Genomic DNA, 12,668 nt, shown 5'->3' on the forward strand with positions numbered 1-12,668 from the left:
TGGCGTGGATCGATAGGGAGAAAACCTTCACGCGCACCCCAATGTTCGAACCTCAAGGGTCTGCCAGAACCCCAGATCCGACAGAGACCCAGGGGCCATAGGTTTCACTAGTGGCTTCTCTCAAGATAGCATGTATTACGGTGGGTGAACAAATTACTGCCGAGAAATTGATAGAAAAGCGCATAGTTATGAAGATATCAAGACAATGATCATGAATATAGGCATCACGTCCGTGTCAAGTAGATTGAAACGATTTTGCATCTACTACTATTACTCCACACATCGACCGCTATCCAGCATGCATCTAGAGTATTAAGTTCATAAGAACAGAGTAATGCTTTAAGCAAGATGACATGATGTAGAGGGATAAACTCAAGCAATATGATATAAACCCCATCTTTTTATCCTCGATGGCAACAATACAATATGTGCCTTGCCGCCCCTACCGTCATTGGGAAAGGACACCATAAGATTGAACCCAAAGCTAAGCACCTCTACCATTGCAAGAAAGATCAATCTAGTAGGCCAAACTAAACCGATAATTCGAAGAGACTTGCAAAGATATCAAATCATGCATATAAGAATTTAGAAAAGAACCAAATAATATTCATAGGTAATCTTGTTCATAAACCCACAATTCATCGGATCTCGGCAAACACACCACAAAAGAGTGTTACATAGAATAGATCTCCAAGAACATCGAGGAGAACTTTGTATTGAGAATCAAAGAGAGAGAAGAAGCCATCTAGCTAATAACTATGGACCCGAAGGTTTGTGGTAAACTACTATCGCTTCAACGAAGAGGCTATGGTGTTGATGTAGAAGCCCTCCGTGATCGATTCCCCCTCCGGCAGATCGCCGAAAAAGGCCCCAAGATGGGATCTCACGGGTACAGAAGGTTGCGGCGGTGGAAAAGTGGTTTTGTGGTTCTCTGCGATGTTTCTAGGGTATAAGAGTATATATAGGCGGAAGAAGTATGTCGGTGGAGCTACGAGGGGCCCACAAGGGTGGGGGGCGTGCCTACCCCTTGGGCGCGCCCTCCTACCTCGTGGCCCGTGGCGTTCCAGACATCAACTCCAAGCCGTCTGGTTTGCTTTCGGTCCAAGAAAGATCATCGTGAAGGTTTCATTCCGTTTGGACTCCGTTTGGTATTCCTTTTCTGTGAAACTCTAAAATAGGAAAAAAACAGAAACTAGCACTAGGCCTCCGGTTAATAGGTTAGTCCCAAAAATAATATAAAAGAGCATATTAAAGCCCATTAAACATCCAAAACAGATAATATAACAACATGGAACAATAAAAAATTATAGATACGTTGGAGACATATCATGATACGTCCATTTTGCATCATACTTTTATATCGATATTTATTGCATTATGGCATGTTATTACACATTATGTCACAATACTTATGTCTTTTCTCTCTTATTTTATAAGGTTCACATGAAGAGGGAGAATGATGGTGATAACCAACAAGTATAGGGGATCGCAACAGTTTTCAAGGGTAGAATATTCAACCCAAATTTATTGATTTGACACAACGGGAGCCAAAGAATATTCTCAAGTATTAGCAGTTGAGTTGTCAATTCAACCGCACCTGAAAGACTTAATATCTGTAGCAAAGTATTTAGTAGCAAAGTAATATGGAAGTAACGGTAACGGTGGCAAAAGTAATAGCAGTAGTTTTGTAGTGATTGTAATAGTGGCCACGGAAAAGTAACTAAGCAAAGATCAATATGTGAAAAGCTCGTAGGCAATGGATCAATGATGGATAATTATGCCGGATGTGATTCCTCATGCAACAGTTATAACATAGGGTGACACAGAACTAGCTCCAGTTCATCAATATAATGTAGGCATGTATTCCGAATATAGTCATACGTGCTTATGGAAAGAACTTGCATGACATCTTTTGTCCTACCCTCCCGTGGCAGCGAGGTCCTATTGGAAACTAAGGGATATTAAGGCCTCCTTTTAATAGAGTACCGGAACGCTTAGTAAATACATGAACTCCTCAAACTACGGTCATCACCGGGAGTGGTCTCGATTATTGTCACTTCGGGGTTACCGGATCATAATACATAGTAGGTGACTATTGACTTGCAAGATAGGATCAAGAACTCACATATATTCATGAAAACATAATAGGTTCAGATCTGAAATCATGGCACTCGGGCCCTAGTGACAAGCATCAAGCATAAGTCATAGCAACATCAATCTCAGAACATAATGGATACTAGGCATCAAACCCTAACAAAACTAACTCGATTACATGATAAATCTCATCCAACCCATCAACGTCCAGCAAGCCTACGATGGAATTACTCACGCATGGCGGTGAGCATCATGGAATTGGTGATGGAGGAAGGTTGATGATGACGATGGCGACAGATTCCCTCTCCAGAGCCCCGAACAGACTCCAGATCAGCCCTCCCGAGAGAGATTAGGGCTTGGCGGCGGCTCCGTATCGTAAAACCCGTTGAATCCTTCTCTCTGTTATTTCTCCCCGAACGTGAATATATAGAGTTGAAGTTGAGGTCGGTGGAGCCTCAGGGGGGCCACGAGATAGGGGGGCGCGCCCCAGGGGGTGGGCACGCCCCCACCCTCGTGGACAGGGTGTGAGCCCCCTAGTGTTGATTCTTTCTCCAGTATTTTTTATAAAATCCTAAAATATTCTCTGTGAAGTTTCAGGCCATTCCGAGAACTTTTATTTCTGCAAAAAATAACACCATGGCAATTCTGCTGAAAACAGCATTAGTTCGGGTTAGTTCCATTCAAATCATGCAAGTTAGAGTCCAAAACAAGGGCAAAAGTGTTTGGAAAAGTAGATACGACGGAGACGTATCGACTCCCCCAAGCTTAAACCTTTGCTTGTCCTCAAGCAATTCAGCTGATAAACTGAAAGTGATAAAGAAAAACTTTTACAAACTCTGTTTACTCTTGTTGCTGTAAATATGTAAAGCCAGCATTCAAGTTTTTAGCAAAGATTATGAACTAACCATATTCACAATAACATTTAGGTCTCATGTTTACTCATATCAATGTCATAATCAACTAGCGAGCAATAATAATAAATCTCGAATGACAACACTTTCTCAAAACAATCATAATATGATATAACAAGATGGTATCTCGCTAGCCCTTTCTGAGACCGCAAAACATAAATGCAGAGCACCTTTAAAGATCAAGGATTGACTAGACATTGTAATTCATGGTAAAAGAGATCCAGTCAACTCATACTCAATGTAAACTAATAGTAATGGATGCAAATGACAGCGGTGCTCTCCAACTGATGCTTTTTAATAAGAGGATGATGACTCAACATAGAAGTAAATAGATAGGACCTTCGCAGAGGGAAGCAGGGATTTGTAGAGGTGCCAGAGCTTGATTTTGAAATAGATATGAATAATATTTTGAGCGGTATACTTTCATTGTCAACATAACAACCAAGAGATCTCAATATCTTCCATGCTACACACATTATAGGCGGTTCCCCAGTAGAATGGTAAAGTTTATATTCCCCAACCACCAACAAGCATCAATCCATGGCTTGCCTGAAACAACGGGTGCCTCCAACTAACAACAATTTTGGGGGAGTTTTGTTTGCAATTATTTTGATATGATATGAGCATGGGACTGGGCATCCCGGTGACCAACCATTTTCTCGTGAAGGAGGGGGGGGAGTCCACTCCTCTTGAGAATGACCCGCCTAGCATGGAAGATACAGACAACCCTAGTTGATACATGAGCTATTCGAGCATGCAAAACAGAATGTTTATGTGAAGGTTTAGAGTTTGGCACATACAAATTTACTTGGAATGACAGGTAGACACCCTATATAGGTAGGTGTGGTGGACTCATATGGAATAACTTTGGGGTTTATGGAATTGGATGCACAAGCAGTATTCCCGCTTAGTACAAGTGAAGGATAGAAGAAGACTAGGAAGCGACCAGCTAGAGAGCGACAACAGTCATGAATATGCATTAAAATTAATCAACACCGAATGCAAGCATGAGTAGGATATAATTCACCATGAACATAAATATCGTAGAGGCTATGTTGATTTTGTTTCAACTACATGCGTGAACATGTGCCAAGTCAAGCCACTCGAATCGTTCAAAGGAGGATACCACCCCATCATACCACATCACAACCATTTTAATAACATGTTGGCACGCAAGGTAAACCATTATAAACTCCTAGCTAATTAAGCATGGCATAAGCAACTATAATCTCTAATTGTCATTGCACACATGTTTCTTTCATAATAGGTTGAATCAGGAACGATGAACTAATCATGTTTACAAAAACAAGAGAGGTCGAGTTCATACCAGCTTTTCTCATCTCAATAAGTTCATCATATATCGTCATTATTTCCTTTCACTTGCACAACCAAACGGTGTGGATAATAATAATAGTGCACGTGCATTGGACTAAGCTGGAATCTGGAAGCATTCAATTCAAGAGAGAAGACAAGGTAATACGGGCTCTTTGTTAGATCAACAATAATGCATATAATAGCCACTCAACATTTTCATCATGGTCTTCTCCTCTCGACCCCAAAGGAAAGAAAAGAAACAAAATTATTTACACGGGAAAGCTCCCAACAAGCAAAAGAAGAACGAGAAATCTTTTTCTTTTTTCTTTTTAATTACTACTGCTAAAGGCATGGAAAGTAAACTAACTAAAAGCTACAACTAATTTTTTTGGTTTTTCTTAAGGTTTTTCAAACACACAAGAAGAAAGCGAGAAAATGAAAATAAACTAGCATGGATGTTACAATGAAAAAGTATGAGCACCGACAACTGGCATGAGTGTGTGAACATGAATGTAATGTCGGTGAGAGATACGTACTCCCCCAAGCTTAGGCTTTTGGCCTAAGTTGGTCTATGCCCAGGGATCAAAACTGTAGTTGGTGTCGCACTGAGAAGGGTCCTCAGATTGCCACTGACTGGCAATCTCCTCCGGATTCCACTAGTAAACGGACTGACGGTGAGGGTCAGATGGTGGTTCTGGCTCTGCAGCTGTCATCTGGTTCCGGTAGGCAAGAATGTCCTCCGACGGAACAAGGTATATGCCTGAAAATATGTTAAACAAAGAGGGCACAGGCAAGGTAATAAACTCACAATATTTTTTGTTAAATATCAATTTATATTTGAGTGTCTTATTTCTATCCTTAACAATAAAATCATGTGCTATCATGCTCCTATAATCTAGAAAAATATTAGGCAGCAACTTTTCCTCTTTCTCATAATGCCTAATAGGTATGTTAAAGTGTGCAGCAAGGCGTGAGGCGAAGATGCCTCCTAAGACGGGGCCCTTAGTATGGTTCAGATTTAACCGCTAAGCAACAATAGCGCCTAAACTGAAAGTAGTGTCCTGAAACAAGGCATGGCGCAAAATAAAAATATCCGGGGCACTAAGGTTCCCACAGTTCCCGCGACCAATTAAGCATCTACTAGCAAATATTGCGAAGTAACGTAGAACAGGAAAATGTGTAACGTCCTCGATGCGGCTATATCTCCCATGTGTCGAAGCACGACTTAGAGGCATAACCGCATTGAAAGCAATGTCGCAAGTGAGGTAATCTTCACACAACCCATGTAATACATAAGGGAAAGAGTTACGTAGTTGGCTTACACTCGCCACTTCACACAATACATGAGTATAACATTACAACATCCAGATACACACAAGGTCCGACTACGAAACCCAAAATAAAAGAAGACTACCCCAAATGCTACACAGATCCCCGATCGTTCCAGCTGGGCTCCACTACTGATCAACTGAAACGAAACAACACTACGAACAAGATCTTCATCAAGCTCCTCCTTGAGTTCGGTTGCGTCACTTGCACGATATCACCGGCACCTGCAAACTGGTTTTGGAAGTATCTGTGAGTCACGAGGACTCAGCAATCTCACACCCTCGTTATCAACACTATTTAAGCTTATAGGTAGGGTAAAAGGTATGAGGTGGATCTGCAGCAAGCGACTAGCATATATGGTGGCTAACTTACGCAAAAGAGAGCGAGAAGAGAAGGCAAAGCATGATCGATGAACTATGATCAAGAAGTGATCCTAGAACAACCTACGTCAAGCATTACCCCAACACCGTGTTCACTTCCCGGACTCCGCCGAGAAGAGACCATCACGGTTACACACGCGGTTGATGCATTTTAATTAAGGTAAACTTCAGGTTTTCTACAACCGGACATTAACAAATTCCCATCTGCCCATAACCGCGGGCACGACTTTCGAAAGTTCAAATCCCTGCAGGGGTGTCCCAACTTAGCCCATCACAAGCTCTCATGGTCAATGAAGGATATTCCTTCTCCCAGGAAGACCCGATCAGGCTCGGAATCCCGGTTACAAGACTTTTCGACAATGGTAAAACAAGACCAGCAAAGCCACCCAGATGTGCCGACAAATCCCGATAGGAGCTGCACATATCTCGTTCTCAGGGCACACCGGATGAGCCAGACATCGGGTGGGCTAGCCCAGAGTTTCCCCTGGTAGCTCCGGACATCGCTCAGTTTGGACCAACACTTAGACAAGCACTGGCCCCGGGGGGGGGGGGGTTAAAATAAAGATGACCCTTGGGCTGGCCTAACCCAAGGGAAAAAGAGGCTAGGTGGCGAATGGTAAAACCAATGTTGGGCCTTGCTGGAGGAGTTTTATTCAAGGCGAACTGTCAAGGGGTTCCCATTATAACCCAACCGTGTAAGCAACGCAAAATCCAGGAACATAACACCGATATGATGGAAACTAGGGCGGCAAGAGTGGAACAAAACACCAGGCATAAGGCCGAGCCTTCCACCCTTTACCAAATATATAGCTGCATTAATTAAATAAGAGATATTGTGATATCCCAACAAATATCCATGTTCCAACAAGGAACAAACTCCAATCTTCACCTGCAACTAACAACGCTATAAGAGGGGCTGAGCAAAGCGGTAACATAGCCAAACAACAGTTTGCTAGGACAAGGTGGGTTAGAGGCTTGGCTTAACAATATGGGAGGCATGATAAGCAAGTGGTAGGTATCACATCATAGGCATAGCAAAAGAGCGGGCATCTAGCAAGCAAAGATAGAAGTGATTTCGAGGGTATGGTCATCTTGCATGAAATCCCGCAAGGAAGAAGAACGAGTCCATGAAGAAGACAAACAGACGTAGTCGAACGGGTCCTCACAAACGCGACGTTATCAGAACCAACCCGAAGAAGCAACACAGGAAAGAAGCACACAACATAGTAAACAACCAACACATAAACAAGGCATGATATGCGAGATGTGATATGCAATGCATATGCATGATTCGGAAAGGAAATGATTGAACCTGGCCTCAACTTGGAAAACCAAGAGTGCCACTGGAAAGAGGAGTTGATTTCAGTCGAAATCGATATAAAGATCACCGAAATCGGATGCACGGTTTGGAAATGACAAGCAAAACAAATATGGCACCGGTCTGCGATAAACAGCAAGTGGCCATCTAAATGCATAAAAAACAATATGCTACAGCACTCCAACATGACAACAAAATACATGGTAGGGATCCACTCAAAATGCTTGACAAAAGATGAACACTGAGCTACAGCTAATTCACTCAATAGCAGGTTCAAACAAGCATGGCAGAAGTGCAAAAGATAACAGGTTTCAGACTTAGTGAAATTAACAGCATACCAGGAATTTAACATCAGGAAGCAAAGTTCAGAGCACGATAACTACATACTACAAGAACATATCATGGCAAAGCAAGGCTTGGCATGAAGATACTCAAAGCATATAACAAAAGTCCCTTAGTGACCATGAGCCAAAAGGGATCAGAAAATACAATTGCAAGCATGTGAACATAGCAAAAACATAAACAGATTTAGACTTAGTGAAAAACTGGAGCATGGCAAAACAGTTAACAAGTAGGCATGTTTACGAGCTCTATGCACTCACTACAAGGCTTTTCATGATAATCAAGCATACACCTAGCAAATAGACATGGCATAGAAGCTAGACATGGCAAGAACAACAACATAGCATGCACGGATCAACAACAACAAGCTCGGCAAAATTGCTAAACATGTTAACAATCTGCCAGGAACATTTTATAGCAAAAGTAAAGCTCGATTGACTCAAGCTAGGGTGCTCCATAATTGCAAACAAAGACATGGATGGATATAGCACCACAATATATACAAAGCATCCTTAGCGATCATCCTCAAAAGAGGCACGGATCACTAGGAAACAACATGACCATATGGCATAAAAAATAATGGCAGGGCAAGGACTTAGTGAAATTCTAAGTCCCTGAAATCAGCATCATTGAGTAAGCTACTTTGCATGCTTGTGCTAGTCACCACAAAGATCATAAAAATACATGGCATACACCCCTGTAAAGATGGCATGGCATACATCAAAATACATGTAGAGCTCAGGATCATAGCATGCACACATTAATCATGGAAAAAATGACAAAAGTCCATTTGCTGAAACAGATCTGAAACAATCATCACATAGCCCTCTTCCAACAGCATTTCGGGCATCAAGATGATCTCAAATGAAAATGATGCAATGAGATGAAATGATATACTCGTCGAGACGAACATTTTGATATGCTACACACACGAATCGGAGCCACGATGAGGAAGTTATGATGCAATGAAGATGGGCACATGAATCTGGAAACCTCGGGGACTTAGTGGAATTTTACCTCCGCGAAAGTCAACGTGGGACGGAGAGAAGTGGGACGAAGAGATCCGGGACGAGGGAGGCCGTTTGGTTCATCTCCTGGTGGATCTGGTCCACTCCGGCCGGATCTCGTCGGAGAAGTTCGCCAGAGACGGGGAAGAGCTCGTCGGAGAGGGAGGAAGAGGGCACCGGAGTTGTCAAGGTCACTGGATCCGGCCAGATCGAGGCCGAAGCGAGGTGGAGGTGTCATGGCCGACAATGGAGGGAGCAACTCCAGGGGGAGCTCCATGGCGGGGCGGCGGCGGCCGGTGATGGTCGGCAGCGGCGGAGGAGTAGCGAGGCGCGATGGCGAGCAGAGGAGCGGGGCGGCTCGGGTATGCGCGGAGGAGGCGCGCGTGCTCCGGTGATGCGCTTGCGGCGCTGGACGGCGATGGAGGCGGCGGCGGTGCTGGTGGCGGAGCTCCGACGAGGTGCGGTCACCGGCGGGCGGCTTGGGGCCGGCGGATAGAGGCGGCGGCACGAGGTGCCCTTGAGGCGCGCGGCGAGACGGGCCCGACGCGGCCCGGTTCGGCCCCGGGGCGGGCCGGATCTGGGCCCCGGGTGGCCGACGCGGTGGGAGGAGAGAGACGACGACGTGGCGGCGGCGGATTCGTTGGGGACGATGGCGCGGACATGTCCGGTGTGGGAATATTTGTTCGGCGGCGTGAGAGGAAGAAGCTAGGGTTTGTACCACGGATTTTCGGGGAGAGCCACATATATATAGGTAGAGGGAGCTAGGAGTGTCCAAATTGAGCACGGTTTGCGGCCACGCGATCGTGATCGAATGGCCTAGATGATAGAATATGTTTAGGTGGGTTTTGGGCCACTTTGGAGGGGTGTTGGGCTGCAACACACACGAGGCCTTTTCGATCCCTCGGTTAACCGTTGGAGTATCAAACGAAGTCCAAATGGCACGAAACTTGACAGGCGGTCTACTGGTAGTAAGCCGAGGCCACATGACAAGTCTCGGTCCAATCCGAAAACGTTTAACACCCGCACACGAAAAGAGGTAGAAAGGGACACCGGAGGACATAGGAGCGCCGAATTGCAAAACGGACAACGGGGAAAATGCTCGGATGCATGAGACGAACATGTATGCAAATGAAATGCACATGATGACATGATGTGGAATGCATGACACGCAAGCAATGACAAGGCAACAACAGCGAATAATTGGAAGACACCGGGCACATCGGTCTGGGGGCGTTACAAAATGTATGCTAGTGATTCTCGCATCGGAAACTTTCCTCGTTTCCCCTAGAGCAATCATATCAATAAATCCCTCCACATCATTACAATGTGGTTCCTCCATGCTTCCCTCAAAGGGTATAAAACAAACCCGGCAAAAATCATAAAATGACATCTCCTTATGCACATCATATAAATAAAATTCCACCGAAGGTGGTGATCTCCTAGCATAGAAATGAAAATTTTGCACAAAGATATTGGTGAGTAAGAGATACTGTTCACGCTGGTCGTGGAGGAAGGCGGTGAGGCCTGCATTCTCAACCAAATGATAAAAATCTTCATGAATCCCAGCCTCTTTCAAGAACTCATCACAAGGCCATTCACATGGCCGAACCTCCGCAATACGAGGGAGATTATACTTGGGCTTCTTGTTCTCTTCACTTTGCTTATCCTTCGAGCCTCGGCTCGATGAGCCCCTCAAAAATCTCTTCATCTTGTTCTGAAATTTTTAGTAACTTAAAATAAAAGTGAGCCAAACTCAAAATTGATAGAAACTACTCCTACAAGTGCCTAGAGGCCATATCATGCATTAAAACTACTTTTGACCACATATATTTGACATGCAAGCTCAAGAACAGGGTCACTTAAGCAGCAAAAATTTGCAATGAATAAAGCACTAGAACAAAAACTAATTGGACCATTGGAGGAGTCACATGCCAAAGAACAATCCCCCAGAGCAGTTTTGTGAATGGAGCTTTGAGCTAGGAGATTGAAAATGGCAGCAAGATGAGCAAGAACTCGGGTTTGAGCTGGCTAGTGGTTTTTTGGGAGGAAGAAGGAGTGTGTGGTGGCTAGGAGAAGTGGATGAGACCCACGTAGCATCCACGAGGCAGGGGGCGTGCCCTCCACCCTCGTGGGCACATGGCTGCTCCTTCTGCTATGTTCTCAGTGCTAGATATTCTCAAATATTCTAGAAAAAATCATATTTAAATTTCAGCGCATTTGGAGAACTTTTATTTTTGGGGTGTTTTGTTATTGCATGGATAATTCGGAAAATAGACAGAAAATACTATTTTTGCTTTATTTAGTATAAATAACAGAAAGTAAAAGGAGGGTACAGAGAGTTGTGTTTTCTAACTTCACCCATCTCATGCTCATCAAAAGGAATCCACTAACAAGGTTGATCAGGTCTTGTTAACAAACTCATTTCGAATAACATGAAACCGGAGAGTTTTCGAATAACACCAGGTTACCTCAACGGGGATATGCACATACCCAACAATAAGAATATCTTATTTCTTCTTGACAGTAGGAAGAGGAAATTCAAAACCTCCAATAGTAATTGTTGAATTTTTTCCAATAGAATTGATACTGTGGACTTGAGGTTGTTTCCTCAGAAAGTGTACCGTATGCTCATTACCGTTAACATGAAAAGTGACACTGCCTTTATTGCAATCAATAACAGCCCCTGCAATATTCAAAAAGGGTCTTCCAAGAATAATAGACATACTATCGTCCTTGGGAATATCAAGAATAACAAAGTCCGTTAAAATAGTAACGTTTGCAACTACAACAGGCACATCCTCACAAATACCGACAGGTATAGCAGTTGATTTATCAGCCATTTGCAAAGATATTTCAGTAGGTGTCAACTTATTCAAATCAAGTCTAATAAAGAGAGAGGCATAACACTAACACCGGCTCCAAGATCACATAAAGCAGTTTTAACATAGTTTCTTTTAATGGAGCATGGTATAGTTGGTACTCCTGGATCTCCAAGTTTCTTTGGTATTCCACCCTTAAAAGTATAATTAGCAAGCATGGTGGAAATTTCAGCTTCCGGTATCTTTCTTGTATTAGTAACAATATCTTTCATGTACTTAGCATAAGGATTCATTTTAAGCATATCAGTCAAACGCATACGCAAAAAGATAGGTCTAATCATTTCAGCAAAGCGCTCAAAATCCTGATCATCCTTTTTCTTGGATGGTTTAGGAGGAAAGGGCATGGGTTTCTGAACCCATGGTTCTCTTTCTTTACCGTCTTTCCTAGCAACAAAGTCTCTCTTATCATAAGTTGATTCTTTGATTGTGGGTTATCAAGATGAACAGCAGGTTCAATCTCTACATCATTATCATTGCTAGGTTGAGCATCAACATGAACATCATCATTAACATTATCACTAGGTTCATGTTCATTACCAGATTGTGTTTCAGAATTAGAAATAGAAATATCTTTAGGATTCTCAGGTGTGTCAACAACAGGTTCACTTGAAGCATGCAAAGTCCTATCATTTTTTCCTTTTCTTCTTCTTAGAAGAACTAGGTGCATCAACATCAGTTCTCTGAGAATCTTGCTCAATTCTTTTAGGATGGCCTTCAGGATACAAAGGTTCCTGAGTCATTTTACATCCTCTAGTCATAACTCTAACAACATTATCACTCTTCTTATTATTTAATTCATTGGGCAAATCATTCTGAGCTTTAAGTACTTGTTCTACTTGAGTGGTAACCATAGAAGCATGTTTACTAATAAGTTTAAGTTCACCTTTAACTCTAGACATATAATCACTCAAGTGTTCAAGCATATCAACATTATGTTTCAATTGTCTACCAACATAAGCATTGATGTTTTCTTGTTTAACCATAAAGTCATCAAACTCATCCAAGCATTGGCTGGCAAACTTAGTAAATGGAATTTCACATTTATCAAATCTATAGAGAGAATTTACCTTTACTACCCGTGTCGGGTTATCAAG

This window comes from Triticum aestivum, chromosome 3A, assembly GCF_018294505.1.
Source record: "Triticum aestivum cultivar Chinese Spring chromosome 3A, IWGSC CS RefSeq v2.1, whole genome shotgun sequence".
Classification (NCBI taxonomy): domain Eukaryota; kingdom Viridiplantae; phylum Streptophyta; class Magnoliopsida; order Poales; family Poaceae; genus Triticum; species Triticum aestivum.